The sequence below is a fragment of the Sinocyclocheilus rhinocerous genome, unplaced genomic scaffold (assembly GCF_001515625.1).
Source record: "Sinocyclocheilus rhinocerous isolate Xijiao unplaced genomic scaffold, SAMN03320098_v1.1 scaffold5236, whole genome shotgun sequence".
Classification (NCBI taxonomy): Eukaryota; Metazoa; Chordata; class Actinopteri; order Cypriniformes; family Cyprinidae; genus Sinocyclocheilus; species Sinocyclocheilus rhinocerous.
In genome coordinates, this window is record NW_015665840.1 from 50,267 (window position 1) to 60,655 (window position 10,389).

General features: G+C 39.6%; 1 pseudogene; it reads left to right on the top strand.

Annotated features, from left to right (window-relative positions):
* Positions 1 to 10,389, top strand: part of LOC107731600 (1-phosphatidylinositol 4,5-bisphosphate phosphodiesterase beta-1-like) — a 111,207-nt pseudogene that overhangs the window by 36,609 nt on the left and 64,209 nt on the right.

Sequence of the window (10,389 nt, forward strand, 5' to 3'; positions counted from 1 at the left end):
TGGATTGTGGGGGGTATGGGGGGGGGGTCACGATGTCAGCTCAAGATCGTGATGTCTCTCAGCCATCTGCGATGAACGATGGCATCGTCTATCGGCCCAACCCTATTGCACGTGATGTGTAAAATGTTGCATTTTTCTGGAAACTGAATGAATCAATGTAAATGTAAGACAGTTTCTTAAAACAGGCCCTTGCTTGTCGCTTTTAAACTTTTGGTTTACACTACAAATGTGGCCGTTTGTAAAAGGCAGTAAATGGGGTGGTGTGTAAAAGTGCAGTAATGTCAGAGCTGCAAGCTGCTGCTGCCATAGCTACCATGCTGAGCTTAAGGCCCTGCTGTATTTCTAAGGCACTGGCCAGTGTTTGTCAGTTTTACTGCAGATTCCCAGCTTTTCCCAGCCTCTTTCGTTCTTGGGTCCCTTTCTAACACAAAGCACAATGAGAGACGTGCCATTGCCAAGGCACCGATCCACCGCAGGGGACGGGAACATCGAGTTCTTCTTTTGCTCTGCATCTTCTCGTCCAGCAACAGGTGCCTTCTGCTTCCTAGCAGTGATTCGTGTTTCCGTCTTGGGCAGATTGTTCTTTTCTTTGGAAACACAGCAGCGCAACAGTGCCTCATTTGTTTGCCATGGTTGTGTGATGAAGTTGCACAAATGCATTGAGAATCGTTGATTCCTGGTCTACAAACCCTAAAGTACATGAAAAACTTTATTCTTTATTGACCCACACAGACATGTTCCACAGAAATATGACAATAATGCAACAGTACAAGTCTGCTTTCACAGGTGTACAAGTAGTCTGTTTTAGTCATGTCAGTGTCTGGAACTATAACTTCTTTATTTCCTGTGATTTGACTGCGGGTTAGGGGTGTGAGCGTGATGCCATTCTTCTGCCGATAAATTTAATCCATAAGCCCATAGACTGTTTAGAGCATAGTAAATATGCGTAGAAATATCAAAATAGTAGATCATCTCGAACAATATAGAGTTAGTATAAAATTGCGTGTTCACAGACATGTGTATTAATCAATATTTGAGAAGCAGGAACACGTCTTAAAATCACAGTCTTTTAAATTATTCCAGACAGCATCTGTCGCAGGGAAATCTTCCTGTGAACACTTTCGTTGTCCTGAGACTCCTCAATAAGAGCAATGTGGGATGATCGGAGGGCACTTAACATTTTGCTGTAAGGATTGCTTCGGAAATGTGAAGCTGACAAAGAATCAAGTTCGTGACTTTGTGTGTGGCTGTTGTCTTAGTATTAAGATGTCTTCCATCATTTAAAATAAATATACTAAAATGTATTTGAAATACATTTATTTCATGCTAAGTATACTAAAGATACATTTACATATTTATGTGCTTAATAAAAATACCCTGCAATTGTTCTTTTAGTATACTAAACTGGTATACCTAAAGTCTACTAAATTGGAACAAATAATTTTGTGCTTAATGCACTTAGAAGTAGAAATGACCCATAGGAAAAATGTGTTGCTCAGTGGTTGCTTTTCCTAAGCTCAGGAGACTCCGGAGATTCTCATGTATCTCTCATTTTAGTATCAACAGCATTTCAGATGTTTGTCCTAAAATTCCTTAAGCACTATTCCTTCCACTTTTTATAAAAACAGTGACTTAAGTAAATGTGGGTATTTTGTGTAGCTGATGTACAATATAGATTTAACAGCAATAGGAACTGAACATTAATGTGCTTTAGTGTCTTGTTATACAGAGAATGACAGACAGAAACAAAGTACATATTTACCCTAATAACAAACTCTTCTGTCTCTTTATCTCAAACAGTAAATGTGATTTACTTTGCCGGAATGGCGCGCAGTGTTGTGATAAATGTCCGGCCCGCGTGTGTGTTTCCGTGTCTGTTTCCTGTTTTAGCATGTTGATGGTGAGTACTGTATAAACTTTAGCTGTGTCCAGAATCATTCGTAATGCTGGATCGGTCAGGATTCTGCGACTCGTCTCGTGTTCTTGTGTGAAGACACAGTCGACCGTCGAAGCTGCTGCGTTAAATGATGTTCCTGCCATCAGCTGAATTATACAAAAATTTCATATTTCTGTTCCTTAAATTATTCATCAAATACCTATGATTATATATTAATGGTGTACAGCTAGTCTGTAAAATCAGTGCAGTAAATTGTCAGTGGGGTGTTTGAGACAGACAGACAGACAGATGATAGACAGACAGACGGACAGACAGACAGACGATAGACTGGATCAGTTGCAGAGGCTTGATAGTACATGTGGGAAGGCCGCCAAGAGAGCATTACAATAGTCCAGTCTGGAGAGAACAAGAGCTTGGACAAGGAGTTGTGCAGCTTGCTCTGATAGGAAGGGTCTAATCTTCCTAATGTTGTATAAGGAAAATCTGCAGGACCGGGCCGTTGTAGCAGTATGGTCTGTGAAGCTTAACTGATCATCCATCACAACTCCAAGGTTCCTGGCTGTCCTGGAAGGAGTTATGGTTGATGAACCTAGCTGTATAGAGAAGTTGTGATAAAGTGCTGGGTTGGCTGAGACCACGAGCAGTTCTGTCTTAGCAAGGTTGAGTTGAAGGTGATGGTCCTTCATCCAGCTAGAAATATCTCTCAGACAGGCTGCAATGCGAGCAGCTACCGTCGGGTCATCTGGCTGGAAAGAGAAGTAGAGTTGAGTGTCATCAGCATAGCAATGATAGGAAACGCCATGCTGCTGAATGACAGATCCTAAAGATGCAGCAAGATGAGTACTGAGGATTTGGAAGCTGCTCTTGCCAGTCTCTATTATAAGTAGCTTCTTATTTTATAAGTAAGTTTTATAAGAAGCAGTAGTGCTTCTTCCTCCCACCAGTTCGGTTTTCTTTTGGAATCCATGGTGGCTGATTATATAATAAAATCTAGGCTATATATAGGCAGGTCAGTTTATGGTTGTGCCAATAGACGATAGTATTGTGTCAGAGATATTGCCTGTTGCTGATGCCTTTGACGATAACAAGACGATTATTATTATTATTATTTATTGTCCATCAAAAATACACTAGGCACCTATCTTTAGCGATGCAGCGCGGAGAGCTGCTTCTGGGTCGCTTTAGAAACGTGCCGCGGCGCAGCTGTTATTAACACCAGCATAGACTAGAGCGGCCGCGATAATCTCAGGTGGTAACACGCCGCAGACATGTGCAGTCAGTGTATTTATCATATAGCTTCACTGATTATATATAATTATATATTATGGGAGTGTTTTTTAAAGTGCATAATACTCACACTAGACTGAAGTCAGTAGCCACGTTTACATGTACACTGTTTTGTCATTCCGATTAAAATCATTCTGATCGAAAGATTCGGTGGACTGTTTACATGGGACTTTATCTAATCCGAATGACAACAAATAGCCTACAAATCACCAGAGGAAAAAACGCCTGTGTTTTTTTGCGTTAATATTTTTAATAGCTGCTTGCGCTTGCTTAGAATAAACGGAGTGATATTTGAATCCCTTGCATTAATTCGAGTGCTCAGTCATGTGGCCAGAACACATACACATTCATAGAAATTATACGGCTGTCTTCTGTCGTACCACACACAGAACCAAATTGATTTCTCGTTTGCAGTTTCTATTAACTAAGTTGCAAATATATATCTATCAGATAAAATAATAAACACAATATAGTTTGATCTCACTCAGCCAGTTGATCAACACCATCATTTCGCCACAATTTTTTAATGTTAAAGCATTGAGGGATAAAATAACAGTACGACCCTCTGTAGTGCAGCTCTGAAATGAATTGTATTGTGATACTAAAAAGTTTTACTGTACTTAAATAGAACAAATAAACGATTTCTTATCAAGAGTTGCTGAACAATAAATCAAAGGAGCGTTGCTTTATGAACACGGAGAGTGATCGCAACGAGCTATATCACAAATAACATTTACCAAGCGTGTTTTCGCACATTATTCATGGCGTGAGCACTTATAAATTCAAGCAGATTGGAAATTATGAATCTGTAATAAATAAATAAATGACAAAGGCAAATTTTGGTCAAGTTGTTTATTTTCATTGAGCTATACTGTCACCATTGTGTTGTTTCTAAGCTGAAAAGCTGAAAATTACGCTTCATTTCAGATCTGTTTTCCTCTCCGGTCATGAGAGCAGATATGGCAGTTTATTACACAGCAAGCGTTCTCCATTCTAATGTGTTTATAACTGTATAATTTAAGTTTTAATTTCTACCTCCACTATTTCCCAGTCTCTACTGTAGTGTCGGTGTTCCCAAATTCCAGAATGCCGCAAAGTAATCGGTTTATCGCGTTTGCATGGCAGAATTTTAATTTTGTTCGGTTAACAAAAAGGTTTATCCCACCCCTCTCAAACTGATTACAATTTCATTCGGTTTGGGCATTTTTATTCCGATTGAGGTGTTTACATGGAGCATTTTCATTCGGATTGGACTTTTAAACCGATTATATCCATGTAAACACACCTTGTGAGGATGTGTGGTAATGTAAATGTTCTTTGCTCGCTGTAGCTGCTTTTTGAATAACTGAGGAAATTATAATTGGTAACTTACAATGTTTCTATTAAATTGTTATCATGTTAAATACAAATTAAAATTTAAAAAATTAGGCTGCTTTTAGCCTTATGCTGGAGTTGTTTCACTTTCATGTATCTGCGACCTCACAGGCTGACGATAGGACGAGATAACAATTAATCGCCCAACACTAGGTCAGTTAACAGCACACCGGTTTAACATCTGTAACTAAGACATGGTGGAAAATGTGTTTATGTTTCATTTCCAATGTGTATATCATAATGTATTCTCTTGAAAATTCTTTATTGTCAAATGTGTGTTGAATGTAAACTCCTTTTACACTTAAGTCAAATCTTAGCAGTGTTCTTGTGAGTAATTCTCAGAGGCTTGATAAATACGGGCCCAGATGTTTTTCCCAAAATGTTCACTTAAGACATAACAGATTATGTTTGCATGAATACTTAAACACTGTAATTCTGTCTGTTTGTCGGGATCGTGCGCCGTCGGTTTCATATTTATGCGCGTTGGGATTTATGAGCATTGGGATCACTAGACGAAGGCTTAATGAACCTATTTTTATGACAACCTGGAATTTGACTAAAATCAACATTTTCCACTTTTTTTGCGTGTAGCTCAAAATTAGCCCGTGCGCATTCATTCACACTCATTTTGCCAGCACAGGTCACATATGTACTTACATACATAAGTACATATGTACATGGGGGGGGGGACACTTAATTTCCAGCGATATCGTGGACTTGATTGCAAATGATTGCAAAGATACTATTTAAACTGAACTGAGCTGGATGATGACATCACTGAATTCAATGATGAACTGCCTTTAACTGAAGATTGAGTGTTTACTATTGTCCTTTTGCATTATTGACACACTATTTTCCTAATTAATGCTGAAACTACTTCCTGATTTCCCACATTTGATTGCGGTAAAATTTAGCATTTCACCGCTTTGAACTCATCAAACAAAGTCGATAAGAGTCCAAAAGTATAGCTGAACCAAAAGCGCTTCGAACGGCTCTCTATTATAGAGACTTGAGCATGTTAGCCGTAGCTTAGCCTCCACACTTCAAACACAGAGCTGTCGTTTGTGACAGGCCTCAACCATACGTGCGGCCCGTCTGCTGCACTTTCTGCTTAATTAAACAGTCTATCTGAGGATTTGAAGCGAGCGGTCATTAAGCGAGTCTGTGGAATCCTCCTGGTCAGTGAAGCGTCACCTGACAGTCGACCAATAAAGAGCTGACCTTTAGCGTGGCGCGGCAGGAATGAGCGTGTGAGCGGTGATGGACGGAACTGAGTTACACAAGCAGAGACCGGCTCCACTGCTTCACATCAACACTTGACTCCATGATCAAGGGCTTTTACATTTGTGTTAGTAACTTTAGTTTTAAGTTGTTTTCTCTTCTTTTAATTAATTAAATGTTAATATATTACTTGAAAGGTGCCATATATATATATATATATATATATACAGTATATAGTATATAGAAAATGATCACCAAAAACTAAATTGATGTCATTTGATGTTTTGAGGATTTACCAACACGTCTAGGTGTGATATATAAATATATTATCCATAAATATAGGTTTGTGCTCATCACAGAACAACAGGAAGAGAACATTAGATTCTCTCAGAGAGGAACTGATGCGAGTATTAATTACAAGTTCTTTGTTGTAAATGCGTTTCCTTTCATGCTTCCAACACACACACACACACTCTCTCTCACACACACACACTCTCTCTCACACACACACACTCTCTGTTTGATTGGATGGTAGGGGTGGGGGAAATCCAAACATATGGGACCTTTATGGGATCTATGTAGGCAAGATTATTTCACACTTAAAATATGTCCTTATACCTTTAATTTTTGGTTAATAGTCACATTTTAACAAAGAATATATATATATATTATGGTTCTGATCATAACTACTTTTTAAATGAAAATGCATTATTTTCTATTGTGATGTTTCATTTTGTTTGAATTGTCAGTATTACAATGTTAGCCTGCTTATGCGTTTATCAAAATGTATTTGTTTTCTTTTACTGTAGCCTATACATTTTAACAATCACAAATTCCAGAATTTAAATGGGTCTCATGGGAGCTACACGCTCAACATTATCTGGTCTCTGACAACACCTTCCGCTTGACAAAGTAGTCCTGATGCATTCAGCGTTTCGTTTCGAATTTATCCACATAATTTCATATCATAATATCATAGATCTTTGTTGAAAATAAGCGGACATTTAAAATATAAAAGATTTAAAATGTTCAAATTAGAGGAATTCCCGCCCCGGCGCAAGGATACGGTTTGTTCAAACACGCAGTGGAGCGGCGGCGCGGGAGACGGGTCACTCATCTCAACCGTTTGAGCAAATCAAGGACGTGGATGCGGAGCGAAAATATGCAGGTAAATTCAGATTTTCTAAACATGTCTTTGTTAATGTATTTTCAAGCATCGGAAACTTTGTTTTTACAGTTTAAATGACCTTTAAACTAACGTATCTAATGTTTTTTTGGGGGGCGTAACAGTTAATAACGTAAAATGTCTCTGCTTATGAATGTAGTGGCCAATCAGCGTTTAGATTAGTCATCCCGCCGGAGTTTTGAATTTCGCGCCCTGAATTCTGCACTCTCATCATAAACAACAATGCAGCTTCAATGATTATAACGGGAGGTTTCACCAAAGTGCATAAAACCTAACATAACAAAAATCATTTGTGGTATTAATTAATGTGAAATTGTTAAATTGTGTGATGTTGTTAGATGATGTTGATTGAGGTTAACTTTTTTTGAACCTAGAATATTTTTTACTAGTTTCTCATAATCATTAATCATGAAACATCTGTAAATGTCTTAATATATAAATATAAAACACACAAACCAGTAAAAATAAATAAATAGTATTATGCCCTTCATGATGTTACACAGGACCGTACTTCAAAAAAACTTGCTGAAACTTATACGAACCCTGAAGGAGTGTCTTTGGCACAGAAACACTGTTATATGTCTCACTGTTTTGTGAGACTTTGGTCATGTTTAGCATGAGAATCCAACTCTTTAGCAGTGTTAAAAGTGTACCTTTTGAAAAGGCCCCAGTGACAGCGTTTGTACCTTTATTTCTGAGAGTGAAGGACACTGTAAACTAAAGTGTAACCCAAATATGCAGCTGAGAAACACTGTTATATGTCTCACTGTTTTGTGAGACTTTGGTCATGTTTAGCATGAGAATCCAACTCTTTAGCAGTGTAAATAAGTCAGAATGCATGAAACAGCATTAGACCCCCCTTTAGCAGCATTATATTAACAGTGCTGTGACAAAGTGGCGGTGATTTTTCAGCCTGTGATGAATGTCAGTCTGAGCACAGGCGCTCTGTGTGATTGATAGTCGTTTAAACCAGCACTTTTCATTTTATTGATTATGCGTGCGACTGCATATGCTGTCCAGTTCATTTTTACTGTCTGTCAGATGCTGCAGGTCGGCATTTTGTGGATTTGCAGTCCAGCTCTGATGAATTTCTATGCCATGCAAACGTGAGTCTGACCTGCACCAAAACACCTGCACAGATGCAGTCTGAACCTCTGTCCACAAATACCCCGGTCTGATCAAACTGGGCCTGAACCGAATGTCAGACTTTTAAAATGAAGAAGTGCAAATGGTGCAAACTTTATCAAATATGTGACAAATTCAAATCCAGCTGTCAAGCAGCTCTACACAAGACAATAGTGTCGTTATTCAGATTCAAGTTCTGTTCTGTTCTCATGCGATGGTGTTTGAGTAATGGAACAGTAAAAGCAGAGTGAGATGTGTGTGATGGACTGTGGAATACAGATTGTTTTGCAGTGTTAGTCTTTGATTGGTGCAGTGCTTTCCGTCCTTTTGTTGTGTTGATCTGTCTGGAAGAACAGTTGGGTTCGTCACACCAATCAGCGTCCAATCCAGCGCCACATCGCACCCTTTCACAGATTTATCGTATTGTTTCCTCAACACTTTTTGACAACTGTTTTAACCGCATGATGCGTTTGCGGTGTTTTCTCCAGGAGGCCAAGCAGCGAGAGCTTCTGGATGTGGGGACTCTGGAGGGGAGGCTGGAGAACCGGACACTCACAGTGGTCAGCGGTGCAGACATGGTCAACATCACCTGCCTGAACTTTACAGCCTTCAACGAAGAGGTGGCCAAGGTAACGTCTGCTCTGACACGATATATGATACAAGATATGCAGTGATGTGCTTAGTATTGCATACGGGCCGCAGAAGAGAAGCCCGTGATTGAAGGGTCCCACAGCCTTGATTTACAGTCTCTAAACACACAACTATTAAACCTTCAGTGTCTCTCTTTAAATGAAACTGCTTTAAATGACACTGGTCCAAAATAAAAGCAACAAATGGTATATAATCAGTAAAAAACCGCAGCACATACAGCCTTAAATCATGCCGTTTTATCTGTCCTTTAATCACAGAGAAACAAGAACGTAAACGTCCCCGACTGACCGTCGAGAGTTTGGTAGTAATAGCCCGATCTGATTCACTTTATCAGAGCCACAAACACCACTGAAAGAAAGCACTAACACTAATGTCACTAATGTGTCCTAATGGAGGTTGTGAATGTGATGATATTTCTGATGGTCTTTGTCCGTTCTTTCTTTCAGATCACATTAATGAGCCGTTTCCTGCGTTCGGCTGCTGATTGTCTTTTGTAACGAGTCTCTTCAAGCACTAAAGTTCATCCAGACTTGATAACGGTGCGATGTATGTTTTCTGTGTGTTTAGGAGTGGGCCGAAGAGCTTTTCAGCTTGGCGTTGAACCTGCTGGCTCAGAACATGTCCAGAGAATCCTGTCTGGAGAAAGTGTGAGTGTTTTTCTCTATGAGTTTATGATGTTATGAACACACTTTACAACATGCATGTTTCTCATTTCACATACACAGAGGTTTGCCAGCAGAGATTCCGTAAAACTCTCAAATAAAATGCCCCAGACCAGAGAAATATGAGGCCTTTAACCCTATATTGAGGCAGCACGTGTTAGCCATGCTATCTCATGTCTGTTGGTTCTGATGCTAAAACGGAACTGAAAATCAGGCTTTCTTCATAGACTCAGCACGGCTGCGAGTCTAAATTACTTTGTCCAACCTTCAGGTAGCGTCCTGTAATGTGTGCAGAGGCTTCTCCTACAAGCATGTAATCATCTGTTTCTGTGACTGTGGGCCAGGAGCATGAGCTGGTTGAGTATTAACTCTGTCTGCTCAGCCGGTGCGTAGCGACAGCATGACCATCTGGCCACATGGTGAGGATCCGGGACTCAATCCCATGATGCCGCTCTCCCACACCGGATTGTAAATCAGGACGGCTGTGACTTTGGCCAGGAAAGAGTCCAGCTCCATTAATTATTTGCAAAAAGCCACTTACCGCTGAATAGTTAACAATAGTGTGTTGCACATGGACTATTTTTAGACATAAGTCTTGTGCTTCTTACATGCTTCATTACCAACGCAAAGCATTCTGGGATGGGAGAGGAGCAGTGTGGGAAATGTACATACCAGCACACACACACACATACACACACACACACACACAGACACCACACACACACGCATGCACACACACACACACACACACGCATGCACGCACACACACACACTCGAAATATTTACAGTAGTGCAATGCAGCAGTTTGTCACTATATATTTTTTTTATAAATTAGTGTATTTTGTGGTTTTAAACGTTTTATTTAATTCTTTAAGTTCATTCCTAACCAAGTACCTTGTGTTTGGAGTGTTGGCCGAGACTGAGTACTGATACAAATGAGAGTGTGTGTGTGTGTGTGTGTGTTTGTGTGTGTGTGTGTTTGTGTG